Source organism: Lissotriton vulgaris, chromosome 1_1 (genome assembly GCF_964263255.1).
Source record: "Lissotriton vulgaris chromosome 1_1, aLisVul1.2, whole genome shotgun sequence".
NCBI lineage: Eukaryota > Metazoa > Chordata > Amphibia > Caudata > Salamandridae > Lissotriton > Lissotriton vulgaris.
In genome coordinates, this window is record NC_141685.1 from 874,146,644 (window position 1) to 874,160,501 (window position 13,858).

At 50.2% G+C, this 13,858-nt stretch overlaps 1 protein-coding gene across 1 annotated transcript in view; it reads right to left on the minus strand.

The window, feature by feature from the left end:
- L3MBTL2 (L3MBTL histone methyl-lysine binding protein 2) overlaps window positions 1-13,858 on the minus strand; it is a 329,605-nt gene that overhangs the window by 156,494 nt on the left and 159,253 nt on the right. The gene's annotated exons all lie outside the window — the stretch shown is intronic.

A 13,858-nucleotide genomic window follows, 5' to 3' on the forward strand; every position in this document is an offset into this window, starting at 1 on the left:
CCTTCTCCTACACCTGGGTGGGGTCTAGTGCCCCCACAGGTGATCCCACTGACTCCCATTTGGAGCTGCTAGATCCAGAAGACCTCATGCATCCCTACTCTTCCGAGTGGGCTCCCTACACTAAGGTGGCCAAATACGTTGCCAGCAGGCTCCGCAAGCCTCTTGATCAAGAGGTCAGGAACATTACAGGCCCCCTTGTGAATATTTTCGATATGGCGGAGGACTCCAAGGCATTTGGTGCTTTAATTTCACTTTATGTCCTATCCAGCCGGGCCCAACGGGCCTTTATTTTTCTAGGCAATGCAAATTACGCCATGTCCACGGAGAGGCACAGGTCATGGTTGATCAAAATTGACCTTAAGCTAGGGGAGTTGGCCATGTCGAAGGTGGGCCAGGTGGCAGAAGGGAGGCTCTTTGGTGACCCATGCGCAAAGGAGCTAGGAAAGTTTGTTTCCACGTTAATTCACTGGACAAAGCCCAGTCAACAGTCAAGTGCACTTTTAATGCGCATTTTCAGTGGGGCCAGCTGTGGTGGGGGGGCTTGGATGGCCGTTCCCTCCTACACTGCCTCTGGCAGGGGCCAACAGTCTCAGTGCGGACAATGGTAGGACTCCTCGTGTTTTGGTGGCTTCAACCCCACTCGAGGACGGGGGTGCCACAGAGGTCAATGTAATGGACCCAGAGCAGGAGGACACAAACCCAATACACACGGTGAGTTTTTCTTTCACTTCTTGCAAACGCGTTGGGGGCCGTCTGGTGCAACCTCACGTTAGATGCCTGGGTTCTCCAGACCGTTCAGGGGGTTCCACATAGACTTCCACGGGTCCCCCTTTCAGGACGTCCCACTTCCCCCCCATTTTCTCCAGACAGAAGACCGCGCTTATACAGCGGGAGATTCGAGAGCTTTTGGACAAAGGGGCAATTTGTCCCTCCACTCCTCACCCATCTGGGTTTCTCAGCAATCTGTTCCAGACTCAGAAACAGGGGGTCAGAGCCCGGTGATCAATCTCCGGGAATTCAACAGGTGGCTGGTGTATCGCCACTTCAAGATGGAGCGCATACACCTCCTTCGGCTCAAAGAATGGATGGTACAACTGGACCTCAAGGATGCATACCTGGTGGTCCCCATCTTTCCGCCACATCAGCGATTACTTCAATTCCAGTGGCAGAGCCAATCTTTCAAGTTCACCTTTGGCCCCTTGGTGTTTCACCGAGGTCCTCAGACCAGTAGTGGAACACTTGAGGGTGTATGGCGTTCGCATGATCATGTACCTGGACGACATCCTGATAATGGACCAATGCCCGGAGAGTCAGTCCCAACATCTCAAGAGAGCGGTGGAAGTTCTGCAATCCTTGGGAGTGGTTATCATTTAGACGAAGTTCATTTCCGGTCAATCACCTTCCTGGAGTTTGTGATGATCGACTCAATGGTTTCAACTACGAGCCTTCCCTCCAGGAAGATGGCCAAAATTTTGCTTGAGATACAAAGGATGTTGACAAAGCCAAGAACTTACCTCTGTCAGATTGCCAGGGTGGTGGGTCTGCTGTCATCCTCGTTGCAGGCCATTTTTTCATACCCCCTAAACTTCTGAGCCCTGCAGCGGCGCGGCTAGAGGTCACTCACCTCCGTTGTGGTCTCACGTACTCCCAGTGTGTTCCCCTTTCAGACAAGATCAGAGAGGAACTCCTGTGGTGGCTCTTCCACATGTAAGCATGGAACGGCCGTGCCATTGTCGGATCGCAACCAGATCTGGTGATTAAGTTCGATGGATCAAGAACTTTGGGTTCCCTTGCTGACAAACGTCTTTAACAAGGTAGCGTCTCGTGCCCCCTGCCATCGTGGAAGTCGAGCCTAATTGTCCCAATCTTCAAAAAGGGAGATAAGGGTAATCCTAAAAACTACTGACCCATCTCCCTTATCGACCCAACGGCCAAACTTATGGTTCGGCTTTTTTTGTCCAGGCTTGAATCCTGGGCATGAGACAGGAATTTTTTAATGCAGTCCAAATATGGCTTTCAACAGGGAAAGGGCAATGTTGATCAGTGTCTAAAGCTTTCCCTTATTATGGACAAATTTGTGACGATTAAGGGTGGGAAACTTTATTTAGCCTTTATGAATTCAACGGCAGCGTTTGACTGCGATCCCACCCGAAGCTGTGGGACATCATGTTAGAGATGGGAATGGACCAGCCTCTGATTGACAATTCGCCAACTGTATTCCGATGCCTCTGCTTCTGTCCAGTATGGGAGGAAAGGAGAGCGTACCAGCCCCTTTAATATCTTAAGATGGGTTATGCAGGGTTGCGCCCTCGCACCATTTTTACTTTCGATTTATACAAATGGTGTGCAGGATGCGCTGGTGGGTGAATCCCGGGATGTTCCCTTATTTGGTTCCTGCCAGCTCCCTATCTTGGCATACGCACATGATGCCGTACTCCTTTGCAGAACTGGTGTGGGTCTCCTGCATCTGAGAACAGCATATGCAGCTTTTATGAGTACGCTGGACCTAAAAGTCAATCATACTAAGACACTTCTATTAATTGCAGGAGCAGGGAAAAAGATAAAGTATAAAAAAATTTTATGGCTTCGAAAAGAATTGAGGCAGTACACATTTTCATATTTAGGAGTCCATTTTGATAACGATCAATCCTGGACACAGTTGGTGGAAGGAAGAGTAATGGCTAACCAAATGAATGTGTCCTCATGTAATGCAACTGGTGCTATGTAAAGCACTCTGATGCCAGATTCGGGTCAAGTTCCTGCGATATAAAACTCTGTAAAAAATGTTTTTTAAAAGGCGACGAATTGAATATGCTACTTACCAGTATGCATCTGTTCTTGGCATGTAGGGCTGCTAACATTCACATCTAGTGCATAGATCGCCGCCTAGTGTTGGGTCCGGATGATTGCACATTGTTGTCCTGGAAGAGTCTTCGAAGTATCACGAGATAGGTGGCTCCTCCCCTGGACTACAGTGCGCATGAGCATCGACTCCATCCCCAGATTGTTTTTAGCCATTGTGTCAGAGATGGAGTGAAATAGTGTAAATGATGTCCATGCTAATGATTGAATGCAATAATGCTCTGCAGCCGCTACGGGCGCCGGGGAGGAGGGCGGGCGATGTGAATGTTAGCAGCCCTACATGCCAAGAACAGATGCATACTGGTAAGTAGCATATTCAGTTTGAGGCATGTGGGCTGCTAAATTCACATCTAGTGCATAGAATACATAGCAGTCCCTCCATTAACGGCGGCCGCCCGTGCCAGCTGCAGAAGTTTGAAAAAGAGTTCTAAGAACAGCCTGTCCTACAGCTGCCTGCTGCTTGGAATGTACATCTACACAATAATGTTTAGTAAACGTATGTGGTGTAATCCATGTGGCTGCTCTACAAATATCTTCCAAAGGGATATTACCCAGGAAAGCCATGGAGGCCCCCAACTTCCGCGTTGAGTGGGCACTGGGGGGAACCGTCAAAGTGCGCTTAGCCTTGTGGTAGCAAATCTGTATACACTTAACGATCCACCTGGCAATTCCAGCCTTGGAAATGGGGTTGCCTTTGTGCTGAGCTGAGAAGGCAACAAACAATTGTTGTGTTTTCCTAAAGTCTTTGGTCCTGTCAATGTAGTACATCAACGCTCGTTTGACATCAAGCGTGTGAAGCATTCTTTCAGCCACAGTCTGAGGGTTCTGAAAGAATGTGGGCAGTTCAATGGTCTGATTGACATGAAACTGTGACACCACTTTAGGGAGAAACTTAGGATTAGTGCGCAGCACCACCCTATTAGGATGAACCTGAATGAATGGCTCTTGTATTGTGAGCGCCTGTAGCTCACTAACACGCCGTAGATACGTGATGGCAATGAGAAAAGCGACTTTCCATGTCAGGAACTGAATCTCACAGGAATGTAGGGGCTCAAACGGCGGTCCCATCAATCTGGTGAGGACCACGTTGAGGTTCCACACAGGAGCCGGTGGGGACCTGGGGGGAATAACCCGCTTCAGCCCCTCAAGGAAAGCCTTAATGGCAGGCACCCTGAAAACAGAGAGGTGCTGCCTGTTTTGGAGATAGGCCGCTATGGCGGATAAGTGTATCCGAATGGAAGCATACGCCAAATTGCATTTGTAAAGATGCAACAAATAGCAAATAATATCAGGAATGGATGCATGCAGCGGGTTGATATGATTTTCTGTACAGTAAACGACAAACCGCTTCCATTTAGCTGCATAGCAAGCTCTGGTAGTGGGCTTTCTTGCCTCTCGGATAATGTCCATGCATTCCGGGGGCAAACCAAGATAGCCAAACTCTAGGACTTCAGGAGCCAGATCGCCAGGTTGAGCTGTTGCGGATCTGGATGCTGAATGTCGCCATGGTTCTGCGTCAAGAGCCTGGGCGTGAGGCGCAGTCTTCGATGCGGTACCACGGAGTGCTCCAGAAACGTGGTGTACCACGGCTGGCGCGCCCACGTTGGAGCAACCAGGACGAGCGTCATCGAGTGCTGCTTCAGCTTTCTCGCCACCAGCGGTATGAGAGGGGCTGGGGGAAAAGCGTACGCAAATCTGCCTGACCAGTTCATCCATATCGCATTGCCCTGCGACTGCGGGTGTGGGAACCTGGCGGCGAAGCTTTGGCATTTTGCGTTCTCCTTTGTCGCGAACAGGTCTATCTCTGGATGACCCCACTCTTCGAAGTACGGGTGGAGTACTGATGGATGTAACTCCCACTCGTGCAGTTGGTGGCTGTGCCTGCTGAGCAGATCCGCCATCTGATTGTCCTTGCCCGGGAGGTGCTCCGCCATGAGGAAGATGTTCCTCTGAATGGCCCACTTCCACATGCTCTGAGCCAGATGAGACAGCTGCGGAGAGTGTGTTCCTCCCTGTTTCTGGATATAGTACATTGCAGTCATGTTGTCCGTCCGGATCAACACGACCTTGTTGCACAGATGCACCTTGAAGGACTTCAGTGCCATGAAGATTGCCATCAGTTCCAAGTAGTTGATGTGCATCCTCCTCTGTTGTGCCGACCACAGTCCCTGCACCGTGTAATGGAGCACATGCGCTCCCCACCCCTGCAGAGACGCGTCCGTCGTCAGGATAATCTGTGGTACAGGCTCTTGGAACGGTCGGCCCTTGCAAAGGTTGTGTGGAGTCCACCAATGCAGAGAGTTGTATGCCCGACCGGTGACCAACACTAGGTCTTTCAACTGTCCTTGAGCCTGAGTCCACTGGTGCGCCAAGCACTCCTGGAGAGGACGCATGTGCAACCTCGCGTGCGGGACAATGAAGATGCAGGAGGCCATCATGCCTATCAACTGCAGAAACACTCTCGCCGGAAGCGAGTGTCGTGGTCTGAACCTCTGAATCAGTGACTGGATGCTGATGATCCTCACTGGATTCGGCTGAGCTGTAGCAGTCTGAGTATTGATCGTCGCGCCCAAGTACTGCCGCACAAGGGCTGGCTGAAGGTGCGACTTTGGATAATTGAGCGAGAACCCCAGACTGTGAAGAAGGTGAATAGTGCTGGACATATCTGCGGCGCACTGCTGAGCCGACTTGGCCTGAACCAGCCAGTCGTCCAGATATGGGTAGACATGTATGTTCTGTCTCCTGAGATGCGCGGCCACGGTCGCCAGACACTTCGTGAACACCCTGGGGGCAGTGGTCACTCCGAAGGGCAGTACTTTGAACTGGTAATGCCTGTTTTGAATGGTGAACATGAGGTATTTTTTGTGGGATGGATGGAGTGGTATGTGAAAGTAAGCGTCCTTGAGATCCAAGGTCGCGAGGAAGTCTCCCTGTTCTAACAGTGGAAGGACCTGCTGCAGTGTCAACATGTGGAAGTGTTCTGAAAGAATGTACATGTTGAGCGGGCGTAGGTCGAGGATGGGCCTGAGCGAACCGTCCTTCTTTGGTACCAAGAAGTACAGGGAATAGACCCCTTGTGCCTTGTTCTTCTTCCGGCACGAGCTCTATAGCGCCTTTTTGCAGCATAACAAGAACCTCCTGCTGCAATAAGTGCAAGTGCTCTGCCGACATAGGACGGTGTTTTGGGGGAATATTGGGAGGAGGTGATGTGAGCTCCAGACAATAACCGAATTGGATAAGTTGCCGCACCCACCTGTCTGTGGTGATGGACTTCCAGACGGGCAGGAACTGCTGGAGTCTCCCCCCGACAGGTGTCAGATGGTCGGGGGGCAGTGACAGGGAGTCACAGTTTGTTAGCGGCAGAGGAACGGCCGCTGTTGTTGCCTCTGCCTCTGCCCTTGGAGTTGTTTCCTCTGTAACCACCTCTCTTTTGCGGTGAGTACGAGGATTGTGCACCACCCCTGGTAAATTGAGTCTGCTGTGCCAAGTGTCCTCTGGCAACACCCCGATTGCCTGAGCGACGAAAAGTGCTGCTCCGAAATGGCTGAGACTGAAGCGCACCCATGGATTTCGCCGTCTCAGTATCCTTCTTAATCTTCTCAAGAGTGGAGTCCACCTCTGGTCCAAACAGGCTGTCCGGATTGACAGGCTGGTTAAGGATAGTTGTTTGTATGTCAGGCTTGAAACCAGAGATGCGGAGCCAGGCCTGGCGTCTCAGCATCACACTAGTGTTGATGGACCTTGCCGCGGTATCAGCAACGTCCAGTGCACACTTAATAGCAGCGTTGGAGATGAGCTTGCCCTCCTGGATGAGCATCTCCGCGCCCTCTTTGAACTCATCAGGGAGGTGTTGCAGAAGCTGCTCTAATGTGTCGTAGTGTGCCCTGTCGTATCTGGCCAACAGGGCCTGTGTGTTGGAGATGCGCCATATGGTGGCTGCCTGCGCTGCCACCCTTTTCCCCGATGCCTCTAGCACTTTAGACTCTTTGTCTGGGGGAGGAGCTTCACCCGTCGTCTGAGAGTTCACCCTCTTGCGAGCATTGGAGACCACCAAAGAGTCCAGAGGCAACTGGCCCCGAATGAAAGCAGGGTCCCCAGGTGCCGGCCTGTACTTCTTCTCAATCCTAGGGTTCACCACTCGTGCCCTAGTAGTGTCCTTGAAAATGTCAGTGGCATGTTTCAGCATACCCTTAAGCATAGGGAGAATCTTGACAGACTTTTCGGCAGTAGAGAAAGTGTCGAACAGGAAGTCCACCTCTACTGGGTCTGCATGCATAGGTACACTGTGATTAGCAGCAGCCCTTTCAATCAGGGCATTGAACGCCGTTGAATCCTCTGTGGGAGAAGTCTTAGGCCCATAGGCTTGCGGGTCAGGGATATTCTGGTCGTCCCCCTGATCCCCAGATGGCCCCCAGGAGTCTCGCAGTTCATCAGGGTCATTGCCTTCAGGAAAGGTATACCGTTCCTCCTGCTCACCCTCTGCAACATCTGAACCAGTGGGTGAAGGCTCCGGGCTCGCGACTGGTTGGTAAAGAGGCTCCACCAGTTGAGGAGACCCTGAGAGCGGCTTCTTCTTCTTTAATGGGATCACAAACGGCTCCAGAGGCTGAGAAGTGATCTTCCTCCTCTTGAGCGTCAACCTCCCCGTGTCGGCATCGATGTAATGCTCCGACTCGTCATCCGAGGGAGCCCGTCGACCCGAATCGCCACTCAGTTGAGTGTGCCCGCCTTCCATCGAGTCCGCGGGCACAGACCTGGGCGCAAAAGCCTTAGGCACCACCTTCGGAGGCAGGGTGAAGTGGATCGGCATCGAGGCCTGCTTCTTCGACACCACCGGAGTAGATTCAGAGGGGGCTCCCGGGGTCGACACCGACGCCCTACTACGAATCCGCTTGAGGGAGTCCTGCACCTGCTTCGTAAAGGAAGCGGACGGCTTCGTCGATCCGACTGATGCCCTCGATCCGCCCCCCGGCGAAGACTGGAGCGCGGTCGACACCTTCTTGGGCTTGGGAGTTGTCAAACCGTCCCCAGCGCCACCCGAGGTCCTCGGGTCGGCCATCGACTTCTTCGGCACTGGGGCCTCCAACGTCGCCGACGCGGCCCGCTTGACAGTAGTCGGCACCGAGGCCCTTCCCGAGCCCGAGGGCACAGACACCTTAGGGCCCTAAGCCGCATCCACAGTCTTTTGCGGCTTGGAGGCGTGCGAAGACGACGGTGTCGATGACGTAGCTGACGTCTTCGAAGACGACGGCGCCGATGACGCAGCCGCCGTCTTTTGTGTCGATGAAGCATCGTCCCCCTTGGGCGTGACCGGTCCGGAAGGTTTCACTTTCGGTTTCGGTTTCTTCGATGGAGGCTCCGTAGAGGTGTCCACCACTTTCGGTTTCAGTTTCGGTAACAACGGTCCCGTAGGGGCGTCCGTAGCCGGGCCGACAGGCGGGGCGGGGCGGAGGGACGAGGCATATGGTCGTGGGTAAGGCCTTGAGGCGATCCCGTGACCGGAGCCGGAATAAAAGTCTTTTCGGGGCATAGCTCATCCTCCGAGCTATCTTCCACGGCCCCAAACGGTTCTTCGTCGTCCCCTACCTCCTCAATGTTTTCTCCGAGGACGTGGTACCCGACTTCCTTTCCGTAGTCGGCCTCGACCTCCGCTGATGCCGGCGAAATCTGCAGATTAAGCTCCTGCTCCTCTGCATCAGGGTCTCCAAAGATGTCCTCTGGCGCCGGAGCCGATCGGTGGGCCTCAAGACGTGCCACGCGCCGAGACTTGATGGTCTTCTTCGATCGGGAACAGGCCATACAGTTGGCCTCGTCGTGGTCCGGCGAAAGACACTCGTTGCACACGGGGTGCACGTCGATGTGTGGGTACTTGGAACCACACACGGGGCAGAACTTGAACGGACTCCGTTCCATCGCAGTATCGTCGGGGTCTTGCTGCGTCGACAGGGCCTCGATGATCGAAGAGTCACCGACTCCACGAAAACCCACTTGAAGAGTAGGAATGAACACAAGACCGAACGCGAACAATACCGACGAGTGACTAAAAGCCTTTTGGCCTTAAAACTGTTTTATATCGATTCCGAACAGGAGGCGTCGAAATCACATCCGAACCCAATGGCGGAAAAAAACAATCTGGGGATGGAGTCGATGCCCATGCGCACTGTAGTCCAGGGGAGGAGCCACCTATCTTGTGATACTTCGAAGACTCTTCCAGGACAACAATGTGCAATCATCCGGACCCAACACTAGGCGGCGATCTATGCACTAGATGTGAATTTAGCAACCCACATGCCTCGAACAGAAGTCTAGCAGCATTAACATCATTCACTAGGAGGCTGGGTGCCAGACCTATCGGTCCCACATTAAAGATTTAACAGACCAAAACAGTTTCAGCTGCAGTGTATGGGGAATGGCCCCTATTGAGCCTCTACAGGTAGTCGAAAACAAATTGCTGATATCTCTAATTTCCCTTCCTCAATCATACTTAAAGTATATCTCTCATTTAGAATAAGCCCCCTAAACCAAAGGACTATTATAGATCTCCTCAAAATGGAGAACCATAGCAGGAGTCGATGGTTTTGCTATGTTGAGTAGGAATTTAGTGCCTGGGTTTGTTGAATTTATTTAAGCTACCAATGACACGCCGGGCCTTCCCAAGACGAGGTTGGTTGACACTTTTTTAAGCGAGGGCCCAATATGACCATAGGGGGGAAGAATTATGGTGCACAGATGGTAAGGATGTATTAATTAACACCCCCAATAGCAGAGGGTGAGTTCTCATATTTACTAGAGGTCTCATTTTCTCATCATAAGTTTATCGTATTGCGATTCAGTCTAAATTTGATACCATTAACCCCTTCGGTGCTCATGACGAGCTCAGCTCGTCATGAGGCACAGTGCTTGTGTGCTCATGACGAGCTGAGCTCGTCATGACCACACCCAGTTCTATTAGGGCCCAGCACACTAGAAGAATATCTCAAGCAGCGAAGGTGTTAATGCTGGGGTATCCAGGTAGAACGTTTAGGCACTACAAAAGGATTTGCATTTGGTACTTTTCTGTCCTTTGTATGCTCAAGAAAGGAAGTCATTTATTGTACCTATTTTAAAGAAGCACAAATTTTGTCAATGCTGGGTTGCACTATATATTTTTAAATCACTCTGAACCAGTTTGTCTGCTTTGCAGTTGCATCTTTTTTTATGGGCATGTATGCGTAGAAGGAAACAGGCGGATAATTAATAAATTATGAGGACCTATTATTTGCCAACTGGTTTTATTACCTTTTTAAAAACTGAAAAATGTATATTTGCACTTAATTATATACCAAGCATTTTCTTTTTAACCTAAACGCATGGATTTAAAAAAAATGTTCTATATGGAATTTACTGTAAATTTGATTTAAAGGAGGCTTGTTTAAGGAAAGAATTGTGACTGGTTGTATTTTCAAAGTTGTATTTTTTTTATGTACTTTTATGATCTGAACAAAAAAGATTGAATAAAGTTTTAAAATGAAAGTGAGTTTGATGCCAGTGGTTCAGGCTGGGAAGATCGTTGTGGGGAATTTACCACCGGAGGTTGCTTGGTCTGCTACAGAACAGGTCCTTCACATGTTAGGGGTCACGGAGGCTGCAGTCGCGCAGGCACGCGCTGAAGCTGGGATGAACTACAATTCCCGGCAGCCTTGACAGGGCGCACCGCGTCAGACGCCACGTAATCGGCGCGCCTCACGTGATGCGAAAATGCAGATTTAGCGAAGCAGCGGGAGGAAGACATTGCTGATTATTCCGTCTTGCTAGAGACTTCTAGTGACTACCGTTCCTGTTGATTCCTGGTAGGGTAAGGGTGCTGTGTACACCGCTTTTCTTCAATCCTGTCTGAATATCTAAAGTACGTTTGCTTGCTTCATTTGGGGTGTTCCTGATTTGTCGAAGTGCTCATTACTCTATCTTCCCTACATTGAAGAACTTTCCTATTCTTACAAAAGTTCTTGCGAGGGAGAGATACGTTTACTTGATTGGCCTGAGACTTTTACGTTCCTGGGCAATTATCCTGTGTGTGAAGATTTCCCTACGTTGGCGAACTTTCCTCAGCATCTAAGGTTCATGCGGGGGAAAGCCTTTATCACACAGACATTTACACTGCGATAGGGGATCCTATTATCTGTTCCGTTTGGTGTGTCATTATCATGCGGGGAGAGTGACTTAACTCTTCTTGTGTTTTGGCGCCAACTGTATAAACTGCGTGTGAATACTGCTGTCTAGTGGAGTGCTATGCCTAAAGTGCATTTACTGCACATTTCTTGACATTTTCCTGCTACTGCTCATCGTTGCTCAATTCCTTTCTTATATATCTTCACAGGGGTTCTACAACAGATAGTCGTGTTTCAGCCATAGTGGGTACCTCTTTATCACAGGTAGATAGAGGGGATCAGGGTGGGGTATTTAAAGACATACAGAGTAGGGCTTGTTCTGATTGACCTCTTTATGTTTTCCAGCATTCTATGTGGTACTTAGAGGTGCAAGCTCAACCCCCCTGTATGCCAGCTTGTGTATTTTCTTTTACAGGTTAGTGGAAGTATGGGGATTAAGGGAGAATGAGAGAAAGAGTATTGTAGTGCACATTAGTAATTACCTCTCCTTTTGTGTCTCGTTAGAGGTCTCTCTCCCTGCTGTCCCCATCCTTTCCTTCCCCGCTTAACCACCCTTTAGTCTGTGTGTTCTCATATCCAGACTTGGGGCAGTTGAGAGGTGGACCCCACAGAGCATCGGTTGGATCCTGAGGATAAGTTCAGGCCTGGGACATCACATCAACTGCCTGGAGCTGATGGAAGGCTCCTTCGCAGTCAGATATTGACCAAGGAACGTGTGCAATCTTGTGTCCTGTTGAAGATGGACAATGTAGCAACAGTTTGCTATATCAATCACCGGGTGGAGGGAGGGGAGAGGTGGGGGGGGGGGGTGCAGGTTCACGTGGTCCTAAGCCCTTTTGGACCTGGTAAAGAACTTTTGGGAATACTGGCTGGAAATTCACATCACGGTGAAGGCGGAGCTCCTTCCGTGGTCAGCCAACTAGGTGGAGGATTGGCTGTCTCATCACCTTCGGGATTACAAGCTTGTGCAAGCTTTTCCCAGACATGTTCAAGGCCGTCTCCCATCTTTGGGGCCCATTCACGATGAACCAATTTGCATCCCAGCTCGACCATCAGGTTCCCCAGTACTTCAGTTGGAAATCAGACCCGGGAGCGGTAGCAACCTATGCTTTTCTCCAGTTTTGGTCGACAGAGCAGGGTTATACGTATCCTCCATTTGCCATGATCACAAGCCTGACAACTTGGGTACGCAGGCAGCAGGCGGATCTGGTGGTGATTACCCCAGCGTGGAGTTCGCAAGGTTGGTTTCCAGTTCTGATGGAACTTTCTTGGGCTTCGCCAATCTGTCTACACCAGTATTCTCATCTCCTGACCGATCCCTCCAGGAATCCTCACCTGAAGGTGATAACCGGCAGCCTCCATTTCATGGCTTGGAGGTTTACAAGTCACAATGGCAAGTCCAGGGCCTATTGAGTGACGCTGCACTCCTCATTCCCAAGGTCTGGGCAGACGGTACAGTCAAACGGTATTGATCAGTCGGTCTCCGTGATGGGTTAGAGTCTGCAACAGAGTCTGGATCCTGCGGAGTGGACATTGTCCACATCTTAAATTTCATGGTGGCTTTCACTAAGGAAGGTTGGGCCTACGGACACGTCAATATGTTTCAATCTGCAATCTCCACAGGTCACATTGTGATTGCGGGTCTACCTGTGGGAGAGCACCCCCCTAGTTAAGAATCTGCTTTGTGGCATTTGACTCTCCATTTCCCCAGAGCCGAGATACTCAACCCTTTGGGACTGGAATAATGTTTTGAAGCTCATGTCTGATTGGCCAAGCAATAGATACCTTTCCAGGAAGCAACTGTCGTCCAAACATGTTATTCTTTTGTGTCTGATCTACTGCAGGAGGGTGTCTGAAGTACAGGCCGTAGACATTTCGGGAAGGTCTTTTAATACAGAAGGAGTCACTTTCCATGTTAGTATATGCACCAAATGTAATTCCCGAGCGAGCTCGTATCTGGCTTTTCCAGCGGTTTACCAAGTTGTGCGTTGTCAGATGCATCGCGGCTCACAAGGCCTTACAAGGCCGTGACGGCAGAGCTTTGTGCACACGGAGAGAGAGAGCTTTTGATTGCCTTGAGGAAAACTTTCATGACGGTCTCCTCTCTGACCATCGCCAGGTGGGTATGATAGATAATGCAGGAGCCAGGCACTGATACCAAGAGTTTTGGTGCTCACTCCATGCATGCTTTGGGAGCCCGCTTGGGGGAAACTCTGAACGCAGCTGACTGGTCATCTGACTCAACCTTTAAAAAGTTTTATTTCAAACCAGCCTTCTCCATTGCAGCCCTGGAGGTAGCCAAGCTTTGAACTAACATAATACTCGCCTCTCGGTCATGCCATAGAAAGATACATTCTAGTAAGGAATCTGAGACCAGGATTGGCCCACCCTAGGAGGAATAAGGACCCACCCAGGTTCTTGGATCTGTTTATGTGAATAAGAAAGTATTTTTCTGGTGATTAAGCCATGTATCTTGCACATTATGACTTGTTAATGTTCATGTTCTCCGGTGACGTCGCTATGCTCTGTGGCACAGTTGTTGCCAGAGTTAATGCAATGCATTCTCTGACTTGCAGTGACTGAGTCCTCCAAACAGGATTGAGGAATCTTCCAGAGTCTGCTTTGTCGCAAGAAGAGAGAAGGCGAGAGAAGATGTACAGCTCTCTTTGATGAGGCAGACAGCCCCTGATTGTATTGAGACTTTGTGTTGACTTCTTTTCCTGGGTTCATGGGAAATGAAGTAGTTATCATTGTCCAGTTAATGGCTGCTATTATTTTTAATAAATAAAGAAAGAAGGCATTATCTTCACCTCCGAGTTCTTAATAGAATTAAAAATTTCCATTATGAT